Source organism: Silene latifolia, chromosome 7 (assembly GCF_048544455.1).
Source record: "Silene latifolia isolate original U9 population chromosome 7, ASM4854445v1, whole genome shotgun sequence".
NCBI lineage: Eukaryota > Viridiplantae > Streptophyta > Magnoliopsida > Caryophyllales > Caryophyllaceae > Silene > Silene latifolia.
Genome location: NC_133532.1, coordinates 71,357,907 through 71,373,183, shown reverse-complemented (window position 1 = coordinate 71,373,183; position 15,277 = coordinate 71,357,907).

Here is a 15,277-nt window from a genome sequence, read left to right as displayed (position 1 = left end):
CATAGTCAAGATAAAGTAAATAAAACTAAGAAAGAAGTAGACAAACCTCAAGAGGGTAGGAGCCTCCAAAGCTTGCTAGTCTTCCACCATATCATCATTATTATCATCTTCCTCAATAGAAGTGGACTCATCACCACTTCCCTCTTCACTTTCTTGCTCACTTTATTCATCATCCTCTTCTTCTTCTTCATTTGCCTCTTCATCAATGCTATCAACAACCTCATCACCGACAACCTCATCGTCACCCGGAATGTCACCCCTAGATGCACTCGGAAAGAAGACTTCCCTATCCGCCCAACTAGGCAAAGGACATGAAGGATCAAGTAGTCCTTGCCTAGCTAAATGAAGGAGGGGTGGATATTGGGCTAAGTAAGCATCTTCCCGATCATTAAAAGCTTGCTTGTGCATCTCTTGCATAAGTAGAGTCATGTAGTCATTGCTTGCTTTAACACCTTCGGGTTTGAACTCTTAATACTTGAAAGGATAGGGTGGTGTGACAATGGAAGAGGAGGGCATTTTAATTTCACCCCTTTGTTGACAGATGATGTATTCGGCTTCTTTTGAGAGGGGAAGAAGGTAGTTGGTCCGATGGACACTCAAACGGGAAATCTTGGAAGGCAAAGTAAAAGATCTAGCCTCATTGGTGAGCCACCCATACTTGGTGTCAAGAGGGTTATGAGTGACCCACTTGTACTTGTTAATCATGGCATCCATGTCAATGAGATGACCCCCTTTTTTCGCCACATAATTGCTATCCTTGTTGAAATTCGGATCAAAGTACTTAGCCAAAAGAGTGACTAGACCTCCATTTACAATAACGGTGGTGCCTTACTTTCCACAATCAACATTTAGCCATATTTTCACCAAAAGCCTTAGAGAATTGTAAGGCTTGGTGAATTCCCTTCCAATATTTAAGGCCGACTCGAGATGAACACAATTGAGCTTGGTAAAGTGGTTAGTGTCTTTTCTTGCAATTATGGTATTCCCGATGACCTTGTGCCACACTCTAATGCCCGGATGGTGGACTAATAGAGCGCGACTAGCATGATAGTTCTCATATTTCCTTCCGTAAATCGCCTCCCAAAGAGGAGCGGGGTCATAATTTCCGGGATTCTTGAAATAACTAGGTGAATCACTAAGACACAATGCTTTACCCAATTCATCAAAGGTGATGCGCCTACTCACATTAGCAAGGCTTAACTCGATGTTTTCTCTAGTCTCTACCTTAGTAACTTTCAAAGAACTCAAGAATTCTAAGGTAAGGGAGGGGTATGTCAATTCTCTTGTAGCAAACAATTTTCCCAACCCCATGGCTTCAAAGAAGGCTTTAGTTTGTTCAAGGACACCCAACTTGTTCAAGGCATCTTCACATATAAATTTGGTGGATATAAAGGATTTTCTAGCATACTTGGCAAATGTATCCCTATGGGAGTTAGAGATGAAAAGTACCTCCGGATAGTTCGATAGTTGAGCAATTTCCGGAGTTGTTGATGTTGTTGCTTCCAAGGGAGGTTGTTGTTGTTGCACTTCCAAGTTTGAACTAGCTACCACCATAGCCAATGAGGCTTTCTTTTCTTGAAGACTCTTTTGTCTTGTTGAGAGTGCCTTTGCCTTAGGTGCCTTTGTTGCTCCTTTTGTCCTTGCCATTGATGATTTAACCAAGAAAAGAGTGAAAATCTTCAATTTCCAAGTATACCCAAATTGATTTCAAGATGAAAGGCTTTGCCTTTATAATTTCAAAAATCGACTCAAAGGTTGAAGATTTTGGTGCTTGGTTTGATTTTTGTTGGAAGAGGAGTGATTAATTGTTGTTAGAAGGAAGTTTTGATTTGATTTTGTTGAATGTGGTCGAGGAAATCTTGTTTTGGTGATGGAGAGGATGAGGGTTTTGAGTTTTGTGGTTTATGAGTAGTGTTTTGAATGAAGGAATGAAGAAATGAATAGGGGATGGGGTATTTAAAATACCCGAAAAATTTGAAATAGCAGGGGAAGACGGGCGTCTTTCCTTCGGGACGCTCGGATTCTGCCTGTTTTGGTTTGAGAATTCTCGCCTAAAGACGGGCGTCTTTCAGCAAAGACGCTCGGATTTATCAATTGCGGGACGGGCGTCTTCTGCTGAAGACGGGCGGATTCTCAGTTTAAATTCTCAGCTCAGATGGACGGGCGGATTTTGACAAAGCTGCCCGGATTGCCTGAAGACGGGCGGATTCCTATGAAGACGGGCGGATTCCTATGAAGACGCTCAGATTCTGCCTGTTTTATCCGGATTCAGTTCCATCCATGTACTTGCATATCCCTTGTCATTTTCCATTCTTCAAATCCCGTGTTCTTCATTGTAGGGGCACTACTAAGGCATGAATAGCCTATGCAATTGTTATCCCCACACTAAGCTAAAGCACTACTTATCAATTGAATCATTTGTCCCTCCCTCACTTCTCTCAAAAATGATAATTATCTTGATCAAGGCATAAAAATCAAAAAATGACAAAAAATGTAATGTAAGAATTAAAATGCGAGTTAGGGAGTTAGAAATATTTACAAGTGGTGGTTTAGGGAGGACTCCACCAAACTCTCATCCTAAGTGAGATGTCATGGTGGCATGTCCAAGGTGTTTTTGATGTTGCTCAACACCTTGAAGAAGTAATCAAAAGCTTGTTCATTACCATGATAAAGGTCTTCAATAGACCTTTGCCCTTGTTGTCGGTCTTGATCGATAGCATTACCAATATAGGGATTGAAAATCCCTTCAAACTCATCGTCCCAAAGACCGCAAACTTCATCTACGTGATCACTAAAGATCTCTTTAGTTGATAGAGACAACTCTCCCACTTTCTTGTCTTGGCCAATGAAGCCATCTTCTTCATTGCTTGACTTTGGTGAGCTTTTCAAGCTCTCTTTGTTACAATTCACTTGCTCTTTGAATGGAGCATCTTCAATTTTCTTCTTTCATTGGAATTCCAACTTATTCCTATCATCCTTCCGGTTATAATGATCAACCATAAAACATGGTTCATGCAAACGGGGAGCTCTCATGGTCTTGTCAAGATTGAAAGTTATGCTCTCATCTCCCACTTCTAGAGTGAGCTCTCCATGCTTCACATCAATCACCGCACCCACGGTGTGTAAGAAAGGTTTTCCTAGAATGATTGGAATGTTGGAGTCTTCTTCCATGTCAACAATGACAAAGTCCACCGGGATGAAAAATTCCTAACTCTTACGGGAACATCTTCCCATATCCCTAATGGTGTCTTCGTCGATCTATCGGCCATTTAGAGTGTGATATTGGTGCATTTAAGCTCTCCTATCCCTAACCTTTTACTCACCGAGTACGGTATAACACTCACACTAGCCCCTAGATCACATAAGGCTTTGTTGATCGTGGTGTCGCCAATGGTACACGGTATTGAGAAGCTTCCCCGATCTTTGAGTTTTGGAGGTGAACTCCCTTGAAGTATTGCACTACTCACCTTAGTGAAGGCGATAGTCTCAAGCTTCCGGATCGAATTCTTCTTTGTGAGGATGTCTTTCATGTATTTTGCATAGGCCGGCACGTGATTGATTAATTCCGTGAAAGGAATTGAGGCTTACAAATTCTTCACAATTTCCATAAATTTTCCAAGTTGGTCATCAAATTTGGGCTTGGCTTGACGACTCGGAAAAGGAAGTCTAATCACAATGGGCTCCTTCTCCTTGACCTTGTCTTCATTTTTCTTTGAAATTTCTTCTTTTGATGGTTCTCCATCCTTGGAGTTTTGGACAATTTCATCTTTGTCACTAGTTTCCACAACTTCATCCTCAAGTTGCTTCTTCGGTGCTTCATACCTTGTACCACTCCTCAAGTGAATGGCACTAACCATTTCATGTCTTGGGGGATTACTTTGAGGTTGTAATTGCCCCTTTTGTCTTTGTGAGCTTGAAGATGCTAGTTGAGTCAATTGGGTTTCCAACATTTTGGTGTGAGCTAGGATGTTGTTGATGGTGATTTCCTTTGCTTGACTATCCTTTTGCATTTGAGTGAAAAACTCTTGTTGATTCTTTTGCATTTGGAGGACCGCTTTTTGAAAAACAAAACCTTGGTCATTTTGTTGATTGTATGGAGTTTGATTTTGGTAACCTTGGTTTTGGTTGTAAAAGGGTCTTTGATTTTGGTTTCTCATGGGAGGTGGGGTGTATGTTGGTTGAGGGTTTTGAACATTTTGGCTTTTGTATGTGAGATTTGGATGAAATTTGGTGTTTTCATTGTAATAGTTTGAATAAGGGGCACCACTCATGTATGCTTGGAAAGCATTCACTTGTTCATTTGTTCCCCTACATTCTCCTTGGTCATGTCCCAAAGTTCCACAATTCTCACATATCCCACTTGGGATTGATGAAGATGCCGTCATGGCATTAACTTGATTCTTTGGTGATTTTGAGGCTTCTTCAAGTCTAGCCATAGCTTTTTCAAACTTCAAATTGATGGTATCAATGTGAGCACTAAGTTGAGCGCCCAATTGAGAAATGGAGTCCACTTCATGCTTTCCTCCTTTAGTAGCCTTGCGAGGTATACTATATTGTGAGTTATGGAACGCCATTTCCTCAATTTTGTTCCAACTTTGATTGTCATCAACTTCGGTGAACATTCCATTTGATCCCATGTTGAGAATGTTCCTTGAATCTTCATAAAGACCGTTCCAAAATTGTTGTACAAAGAACCACTCGCTAATTCCATGGTGAGGACATGAGCGACAAATTCCCATGAATCGCTCCCAAGATTCATACAAAGTGATCGGTCCGTTTTGTATTCACAAATCAATAGATGTGGTCGTTGGTCACGCTCGAATCAAAACACAATTTATAGCTTAACAAGCAACTCTACAATTAGTAAAGAGGCAAGTAAAGGTCAGATCCCAAGGGACGGGAGTTGAAATGAGATTTCTATTGTAACTAGCGGTGTCTAAGGGGTGTCACAAATTGGGTTGATGTAGAAGGTTACTAAACTAGAATAACAATGAAAATAAACAAGCACGATGAATAAAGAGGGGTGTAAACAATTGATTAAAGGCACTAGGGTGTCATGGGATCATAGGGGAATCATGGGATATGATCATACAAACATGTTCTCAATTTATAAGCAAGCAATTATTGTTGTGATGGATTGAGTTGGGTTATATCTTACAATCCTAGGAAAGTTTGGGTCCCGGAGCCGAATCGATTAGATTGTACAACACCTACAAGTCGACTTAATCTTCCCTACTCAACAACATGCATGGTCTAATGAGACTCGAGTTGGGTTATGTCTTACAAGTCTCATTGAAAAGATAGGAGATGATAGTAAATGCAAGGATTCATAGGCTTAGCATTTCATCAAATATAACATGTGCATGAGTTGAGATCAAAACAAGCAAGCAAATAAAACATGAAAGCATATTAATTTAAGCATGAATCATTCCCCATGTTGGTTTCCCCTAATTACCCATTAACCCTAGCTAAGTAACTACTCACTCATGATCAAGTTTAACATGTTAATAAGGTTGTCAATCATACTAACAAAGCCAAACATGATGAACAAGTAAGAAAGATTAACAATAATTAAAACAAGGATTAAGAGAATTATACCTACTAATGATTCCAATAATAAAGCAAGAATAATAGAAGTACTTGAATGCTAGATTGAGAGGTTGTCAATCTCCCAATAATAACCCAAATAATCTTCAATTACCCAAAATAAAGGATGAACAAGAGAGAGATTAAAGAACTAAAACTTGGATTAAAACTTGATTAATACTTGATTACAATATTAAAGAGAGATTTGATTGATATTAACTACACTAATTATTGATAAGAAGAACATGCTCCTCTAATTAGCCTAATGGGGTATTTATAGTGAAAATTAGGGAGGATGCATTAGGGTTAACTAAGGGCTAAACTAGTAATTACACTTTTAAGTTGAGCAAGGAGGACCCGGTATTTTTCGAGAGAAGGGCTTCTCTTTTCGTAGCTTGAAGAAGGCAAACCGTCTTTGTGAAGGAATCCGGGCGGATTAAGGTCGGGACGGCCGGATTTGGGCGATGGAATCCGAGCGGATTCGCGAATCCGGGCGGATTGCTTTGGGTGAATCCGAGCGGATTCTGGTAAGGGACGCTCGGATTGTGCAAGGGCTGGACGGGCGGATTGTTGACAATCCGCTCGGATTGTCAGTCAGCGTGGTAACTTCTTCTTTTCTTCCCTTTTCTTCATAAATTCCTTGGGGATTTCCTTGGGGACTCAAGGATCTTTCCTCAACATTGCTCTTCTACTATGATATGTACAAAGGCCTTCTAATCTTGTCTCCCCTTGATGCTTGGTCATTGAATTCGATCAATTTAGTCTTGTTTTGCCATGAAAATGCAAGATTCTTACTCCTTTCCTACCAAGGGATCAAAATCTCAAAGAATATGCAAAACAAAGAACTAAAGATAAGAAATGACCCAAATAAGTACTAAAAAGCATGGAAACAAGGCTAATTCGGGGGCTAAATATGCGCCAATTATGGTCACATCAAATATCCCCAAACCGAACCTTTGCTCGTCCCGAGTAAAGAGGTGACAAAGACTAGGACCAATACTAACCTATCCTAATAATATAGCCGACATGAGACAATTAGCGGGTCTCACTCCGCCCCTTCAACTCACAACAAGACAACCATGAGATAGGATGCCTTCTTGCAAGGCAAGGTGGGTCTTGCCAAAATGGCGACACATCCAAACATTAAAGCACACAAAAACACATAATGGATGCATCTACAAAAGAATAGCCACTTTCCTCATCTAAGTGGCGGAAATTATCTACAAGGGAAGCAATTCAAGGGTACATACTCCTTCATAGATGCAATTTCTGAAGGAAATGTAGATTCATATACATACTAACATACTCATATATGTCGAAATTAATTTGTCATAAAATTAAATGTGGATTTTATGCATGCAAACAATATAATAAACTAACATTGAAATTTCGGTTCAAATGGGCACAAAAGAAAACTCCTTTTCTTTTGTTCTTGAGCTTTCCTTAATGGAAGAACAAGATCCAAGTGTAGGATCTCTCCTTAGGAATAATACCCAAAGCTAACTCTTAATCTAATTAATATTATTTGAGCTAGTATAATATTAATCTTAGTGAAAAATTGAACCAAAATTGTTTGGTTTTTACTCTCTAAAACCGGTTAGAGGAGAGGGATTTTTAGAGGTTTTTCTCTTTCTAAAAATATTTTGAAGTAAGTATGAATGAAAATCTACAATCTTGCATGTAGTGTATATTCAAAAATAAAAGACAAAACTCTTTTTCTTTTTCTTTTGTGAATCGTGTAAGAAGAGAGGAGAGGGGAAGAAAAAGACCCAATGCATGCATTAGTTTGCCTTCACAAGGTAAATAGGGTTGCATGGCTACTCTCCTATTTTAATCATTATGTTTACCACTAATTGTAAACACAATATTAATCCTAATCCTCCTCCAAATTTTCGGCACATGTATAATATGGATTCCATATTATTTTTGTCAATTGTCAATATGTCACATGTTACATGTCACATAAATTTGTTATGTATTTTTAACATATTAAAAATCAACGTATTATCAAAAATACGTCACATACAAAAAATCGACTTAGTAATATCATAATTACTTGTACCAAAATTTTACCAATTTATAAATCGCATTTATAATGATTCATTCAAATCCAATCGTTTCTTTAAACAATAATTTCATCCGAGTAATAATACAATTCGATTACTCAGACCGTATCTCATTTAATCACATTTCAATTTGATACGTAAATTTTACTTCCAAAATCGTCCGTCAATTATTCAAGTAATTTAATTAACTCGTAACATTATACGATTAATTAAATGATCAATTAAGAGTATTGCCCTATAGGTATGACCTAGGGGTCAACGATCACCACCGTCACACGACAGAATGTCAAACTCTAGTCGACCAATCATTACCGATATATGTTGACCAGTTGACGGTAAAATACTTCCCAATTGTATTCTTTAAAATGAGATTTAATAATGATATTTAAATCATATGATCGCACTATTGTTGAGGACACATTTCCCAACAATCTCCCACTTGTCCTCGACAAGTGTGCGTCACCAATTCTCTTGTCCTATTACTATCTCCCACTCAATGCAAGGTGTCTTTCAGGTCGTACTTGCAAGAGATCATATCGAGAGTGGTTTCCTCGATCCGAGAATAACCGATTGACCGGACTTATCTATCATAGATACTTTCCGAGCGTGGCCACGCATTTCCAGTTCATTACTCCTCGAGTGGCCCTGAGATATTATTATAACCCTGACTAGGGGTGGACAATTCCTATCGCACTCATTCCCTTCGACTAGCCACAGCCATCATAACCCAAAATGTGCCCATTTGACCCCATTTACGAAGGTCGTAGTAACACAAATCAAAGTTAATTTGAAACTGTGCCATCTTAGGCGAATAGTCTTTAGTCAAAAGAATCGACTCATTCGAATACTATAGTAGCTCTCGCCACGACCAGGCTATTTAAATTTGCCAGAACTCTATAAGCGGTCATAAGGCCCGACAAAATGTTCCTAACAGTCTGCCTATGTGATCGACTAGTCATCTCATATGACTCTATGGCACTTGAACGTGCCATCAATCGCCTCACACTCTAGTCACTTCGAGACGTCACCTCATACAAGCGACCATGGGCAAATACTATGTTAATCCGTGTTCACTTTAACGGGGTTCAATTGTCTCTACAACCCGTTTGGATGTAACAAAGTATAAATTAAAGATAAAAGACAAATGTGATTATGAACATGAACAAAAACAACACTTTTATTTCATTTCAAAATCTAACAAAAACTTGGTACACGTTTAAGTCCCATGGACGTAACATGCCCATCATGCTTAGCCTGCGATAAAGGCTTGGTGAGCGGATCGGCTATGTTGTCATCCGTCCCAACCTTACAAATCGCAATTTCCTTTCTTTCAATGAAATCTCTTATTACATGATACTTTCTAAGTACATGTCTAGATCTATTACTAGACTTTGGCTCCTTAGCTTGGAAGATCGTCCCACTATTATCACAATAGAGAGTGATGGGATCATTGGCGGTAGGTACTACTTTTAGACCTTCCGTGAATTGCCTGATCCAAACAGCTTCCTTAGCAGCTTCGATGCTTTGCGATGTACTCGACCTCCGTTGTAGAATCCGCGATTCTGACTTCCTTGAAGCTTCTCCAGCTTTACGGCACCACCATTGAGCATAAACACAAAACCACTTGTGATTTCAAGTCATCTCTATCTGTTTGAAAACTTGAGTCCGTGTATCCATTAACACGCAACTCGGTGTCTCCTCCAAACACAAGGATAGAATCCTTAGTTCTTCTCAAGTACTTAAGGATGTTCTTGACAAAGAATCCAGTGACTCTCACCTGGATTTCCTTGATATCTACTCGTCATACTCAAAGCATACGAGACATCAGGACGTGTGCATATCATGGCGTACATGATTGATCTGACAACGGAAGCATAAGGGATCAACTTCATGCGTTCAACATCATGGGGCTCGGAGGGAGATTGAGTCTTGCTCAATATCGTCCCGGTTACCATAGGTACCAAACCCCTTTTGGATTTGTCCATGCTGAACCGTCGAAGAATCTTATCGACATAAGACTCTTGACTTAGTGCCAATATCCTCTTGGATCTATCTCTATAGATCCGGATACCTAATATGCGTTGTGCCTCTCCTAAATCCTTCATTTGGAAGTGGTTACCTAACCACTTCTTGATTTAAGACAACATTGGAATATCATTTCCAATGAGTAGTATGTCATCGACATACAAGATTAGGAACACAACATTGCTCCCACTGAATTTCATGTATAAACATGGTTCCTCAACACTTCGAGTGAAACCATTTTCCTTTATAACATGATTGAATCGATGATTCCAACTTCTAGATGCTTGCTTAAGACCATAAATGGATCTCTTAAGCTTGCACACTTTGTTAGGATTTTCTGAATTAACAAAACCTTCGGGTTGTATCATGTACACCTCCTCTTCTAAATGCCCATTTAGAAAAGCGGTTTTGACATCCATTTGCCATATTTCATAATCATGAAATGCGGCGATCGCTAACAAAATCCGTATGGATCTTAGCATGGCTACGGGGCAAATGTCTCATCATAATGGAGACCTTGGACTTGGGTAAATCCTTTTGCCACTAGCCTAGCTTTGTAGACATCATCATGTCCTTCTATGCCATTCTTGACTTTGAATATCCATTTGCATTGAAGGGGTCTTGCCCCTTTAGGCAAATCTACCAAGTCCCAAACTTGGTTTTCATGCATAGAATCCATTTCGGACTTCATGGCTTCAAGCCATAAGGAGGAATTTGGACTAGAGATTGCGGTCTTGTAGGTGGCGGGCTCGTCACTTTCTATAAGCAACACATCGAGTGTTCCATCTTCCTCGATAAGTCCCACATATCGATCGGGATGGCGAATTACTCGACCCGTCCTTCTTAGTGGAGGAGGTACAACCGCGTTAGACGACGAAGGAACATCTTCTTGCGTCTCTACCTCGGTTTGTGGCTCTTGAACTTCATCAAGTTCAAAATTTCTCCCACTCTGTCTCTTAGAAATAAACTGGCTTTCTAAGAAGACAGCCTCGGAAGACACAAACACTTTGTTATCTTGAGGTTTGTAGAAGTAGTAACCTCGAGAGGTCAAAGGATAACCTACAAAGATGCATTTTTCGGATCTTAGGGCAAGCTTATTGTCGGGTTTAGCCTTGACGTAAGCATCAGATCCCCAAATTTTCATATAGGATAGATTAGGAACTCTTCCTTTCCATGTCTCAAATGGAGTCTTTTCGGTGGCTTTAGTGGGACTATTATTTAAAGATAGAATTGCAGTTTGGATTGCAAATCCCAAAAACGAGTTTGGTAAATCGGTTTGACTCATCATGGATCGAACCATATCAAGTAGGGTTCGATTTCTCCTTTCGGCAACACCATTCAGTTGTGGTGTTCCGGGTGGAGAAAGTTGTGATATAATACCACAACCTTTCAAGTGTGAATCAAATTCAAGACTAAGGTATTCACCTCCACGATCGGATCGTAGTGCCTTAATCCTTTTGTTCAATTGGTTCTCTACTTCGTTTTGGAATTCCTTGAATTTCTCAAATGCTTCACTCTTGTGTTTCATTAAATAGATATACCCATATCTACTCAAGTCATCGGTGAAGGTTATAAAGTAGTCATAATTACCACGAGCGGTGATACTCATTGGTCCGCATACATCTGTGTGTATGAGTCCCAATAGCTCACTAGCTCGTGTCCCTTTACCACTAAAAGGATTACGAGTCATTTTGCCAAGTAGGCAATATTCGCATGTACCAAATGATTGATAATCAAATGGTGTAATCACATTAGTTGAAATTAATCTTTTGATGCGATTCTCGTTTATGTGACCTAATCGACAATGCCAAATGAACGCTTCACTTGGGTCACTTGATTTGAGTTTCTTTGATTGAATGTTATAAATATCATTCGTTGGATTTGAGGTCTCTAAAATGTAAATGCCATTAATGGAAGAAGCTTGGCCAATAACCAAATCATTCCTAGAAATAGTACAACGATTGTTCTTAATGACAAAACAAAAACCGTCCATGTCTAGCATGGCGATTGAAATAATGTTTTTAGAGAGCGTAGGTACATAAAAACAATTATGCAAATACAACTCAAATCCATTAGGCAAAGCTAAAACATAAGTTCCCTTGGATTCGGCCGCTACCCGAGCTCCATTTCCAAGGCGTAGATCCACATCTCCCTTGCTAAGCCTCTCCACATCTCTTAAACCCTGTAAATGATTACAAAGGTGAGAACCACAACCGGTATCTAGTACCCATGTCGTAGTGGAAGTATAATTTATATCAATAACATAAATTTCTTTAGGAATTGTACCTTTTGGAACAATGAGTCCTTCCCTTATATTTCGCAAATACATAGGGCAATTCCTAAGCCAATGTCCCATGCCATAGCAATAATGGCACTCATCATTAACTTGCTTGAAGTTTTTTGACTTTCTTTCCTTTCTTCTTGAACCTCTTTCCCTTTGACGCAAGAACTTGATTGCTAGAGCTCCCACTAGCTTTGGCATCTTTATCTTCCAGAGACAAAGACCCTATAGATCGTATGAGGTAGTCTTCCTGAGATGGACTCACACGAGGTCTAGTAGTAGTGGGTGGTTTAGAAGAAGTGATGAAGTTAAGGTTTCCATCCGAACCTATCCCAAAATGAAGTTCTCTAGTTGTATCGAATTTGTTTTTCGAGCAAACATCGTCAAGAACATTGTGATATGACTCAATAGTTATAGGTGCGGTAGCATTTGATGGATTCATTGTAAAAAACTACAAATATGGAGGAAAAGGAAATATTAACATTTGTCTTTTAAATCATACTTGTAAATTAACAAGATATGAACATTTATATAGTGACCTCTACCCAACTATAATAAATGATTCCAAGACCCAAATTCATATCAACTTAGGCACGGGGTAGCCGATGAAACCCTCATCAATATAACTCGGTGGATTAACCTTTTAATCGATTCTACTTTTAGAACTCTTGGTCGATAAAATTACTCTAATATTTAGCTATAGCCCAAAACACATCAACAAGGGCACGGGGTAGCCGATGAAACCCTTATCAATTACTTTTGTTGAGTCCAATCCAAATTTCGAATAAATGTGTCCATTGTCCAAACTCACATTAACTTAGGCACGGGGTAGCCGATGAAACCCTCATCAACATGAATTCGGTGGATTAGACATTTATCACCCACTTCCCCTACGTAACAAGGTTTGTACCCCGGGGTAGCCGAGTGCACTCCCTCGCGAAATAGGTTTTCATGGTTTCTACTATTTGGTAAGGCTATGTCTCAATTAATTGTTTTAGCGAGAGGTCATGTCAATTTATTATCTATCACGTTTTAGGTGAACTAAAGCGGTGAACTACAATAATTTTAATTGACACGGTCGATAAACTCGATAAAATAAGGATGCATGTTTTAGTTATGGCGATTTAGCAATGCATGTGACATAAAATAAAATGCAAGCATAAAGATAAATAAATCCTAGTATGGCCTTTCCTAAAATAGAAAAACTATTTAACTATTACATATTTGGAAACCAACTCCATTGGTCCCTTGAACTTCGGTTGTGGCACGCATCTCGAGGTAACACCGTCTTTATGTATCGCCATTCTTGAAGAAATCCGTCTTTGGGAACTCCGGAATGAATAAAATTACATAACAAATTACATAATTTCCTATTATACATTTGTAACTAAAATAAAATAAATCTATTAAATTACAAAACGGTGATACGAGATCACAATAAAATTTACAACCGAATCGATATTCCCATACATTTCGGGAAATACCAATTAAAATCTAAGGCCATACTAAGTAAAATTACATAATTCAAAAATTAAATAAATTAAAATTATGACAATCATAAAGAAAATGCAGCATTATAATATGTAAGAACATGCTCAATTTTATGCCAAATCGCCTTTAATTTGCCAATATCGTATATTACTCGGTTTTTACGGATTTGCGTGATTTCAACATTTTTATAATCACAAAAATACATAAACTCATATTTATGCATAAGTTAATTACCCTAACCTCTTAGGACTCAAAATATAGTTTTCACTAATAATTTGACCATAATTAACCCATATTTTATAAAATTGTTCATAAATGGACTAAAAATTACAAAATAAGCTATTAAACTTCAAATAAATCACAAAATTTCAAATAAATTCAAAATTCAAAATTTAAACTCATGAACATTCTGGAAAAAAAATTCCATGACACTCATAATGTTCAAAATCTTAGGTTAAAAATTTCGAAATTTTTTTTTTCGGAAAAACAATGTTGCGGTTTATCGATTTTTAATAAAATAATCATAAAAACACGGAAAAAATTATTCTCACTAACTTTTCAATTTTAGATCTGAAAAAGATAATAAAATGCAACATTATACGTTTTTCCTAAGTCATAGATTATGTTTTATTAATTTTCCACTAATAATGTCACTATTTATGCTATTTTTCTTCAAAAATTCATAAATCATGCAAAAAGACTTCTTTATAGCCAATTATTTTACACACATCTTGTAAAATTGCATGTGACAACATATTAATTTTCTATGACCAGATTCAAAATTTAACTCATATTAACCTATTTTTCACTTAAATCCGAATTTAATAATGAGAAATTCATGTTTCGAGCATAACAAGTCCAAAAATTATGAAAATTTACAGGTTATCTCAAAATAATATATGTAAAAACATATCCAAAAACCAACCGAAAATTCGAAGTATAGCTAATTTTAGACCAAAAATGACATTTTTACTCATAAAATCACATTTAAATGTCATTATAGTGAAATATGAACAATAAAAATCCGAAAAATTAACCAAAATATCCTAAAACATTTTAGGACCATAAATATTAACATGCATGGATTAATTTCGTGATATCTCATAATAACACAAATTTTACAAGTTTTATTTGTTATTCTTATAACTCGGAAAAACTTTTAACCAATTTGCATGCAAACAACCGTGGCTCTTGATACCGATTGAAGGAAATGTAGATTCATATACATACTAACATACTCATATATGTCGAAATTAATTTGTCATAAAATTAAATGTAGATTTTATGCATGCAAACAATATAATAAAAGAGAAGAAATCATATCCTTACATTGAAATTTCGGTTCAAATGGGCACAAAAGAAATCTCCTTTTCTTTTGTTCTTGAGCTTTCCTTAATGGAAGAACAAGATCCAAGTGTAGGATCTCTCCTTAGGAATAATACCCAAAGCTAACTCTTAATCTAATTAATATTATTTGAGCTAGTATAATATTAATCTTAGTGAAAAATTGAACCAAAATTGTTTGGTTTTTACTCTCTAAAACCGGTTAGAGGAGAGGGATTTTTAGAGGTTTTTCTCTTTCTAAAAATATTTTGAAGTAAGTATGAATGAAAATCTACAATCTTGCATGTAGTGTATATTCAAAAATAAAAGACAAAACTCTTTTTCTTTTTCTTTTGTGAACCGTGTAAGAGGAGAGGAGAGGGGAAGAAAAAGACCCAATGCATGCATTAGTTTGCCTTCACAAGGTAAATAGGGTTGCATGGCTACTCTCCTATTTTAATCATTATGTTTACCACTAATTGTAAACACAATATTAATCCTAATC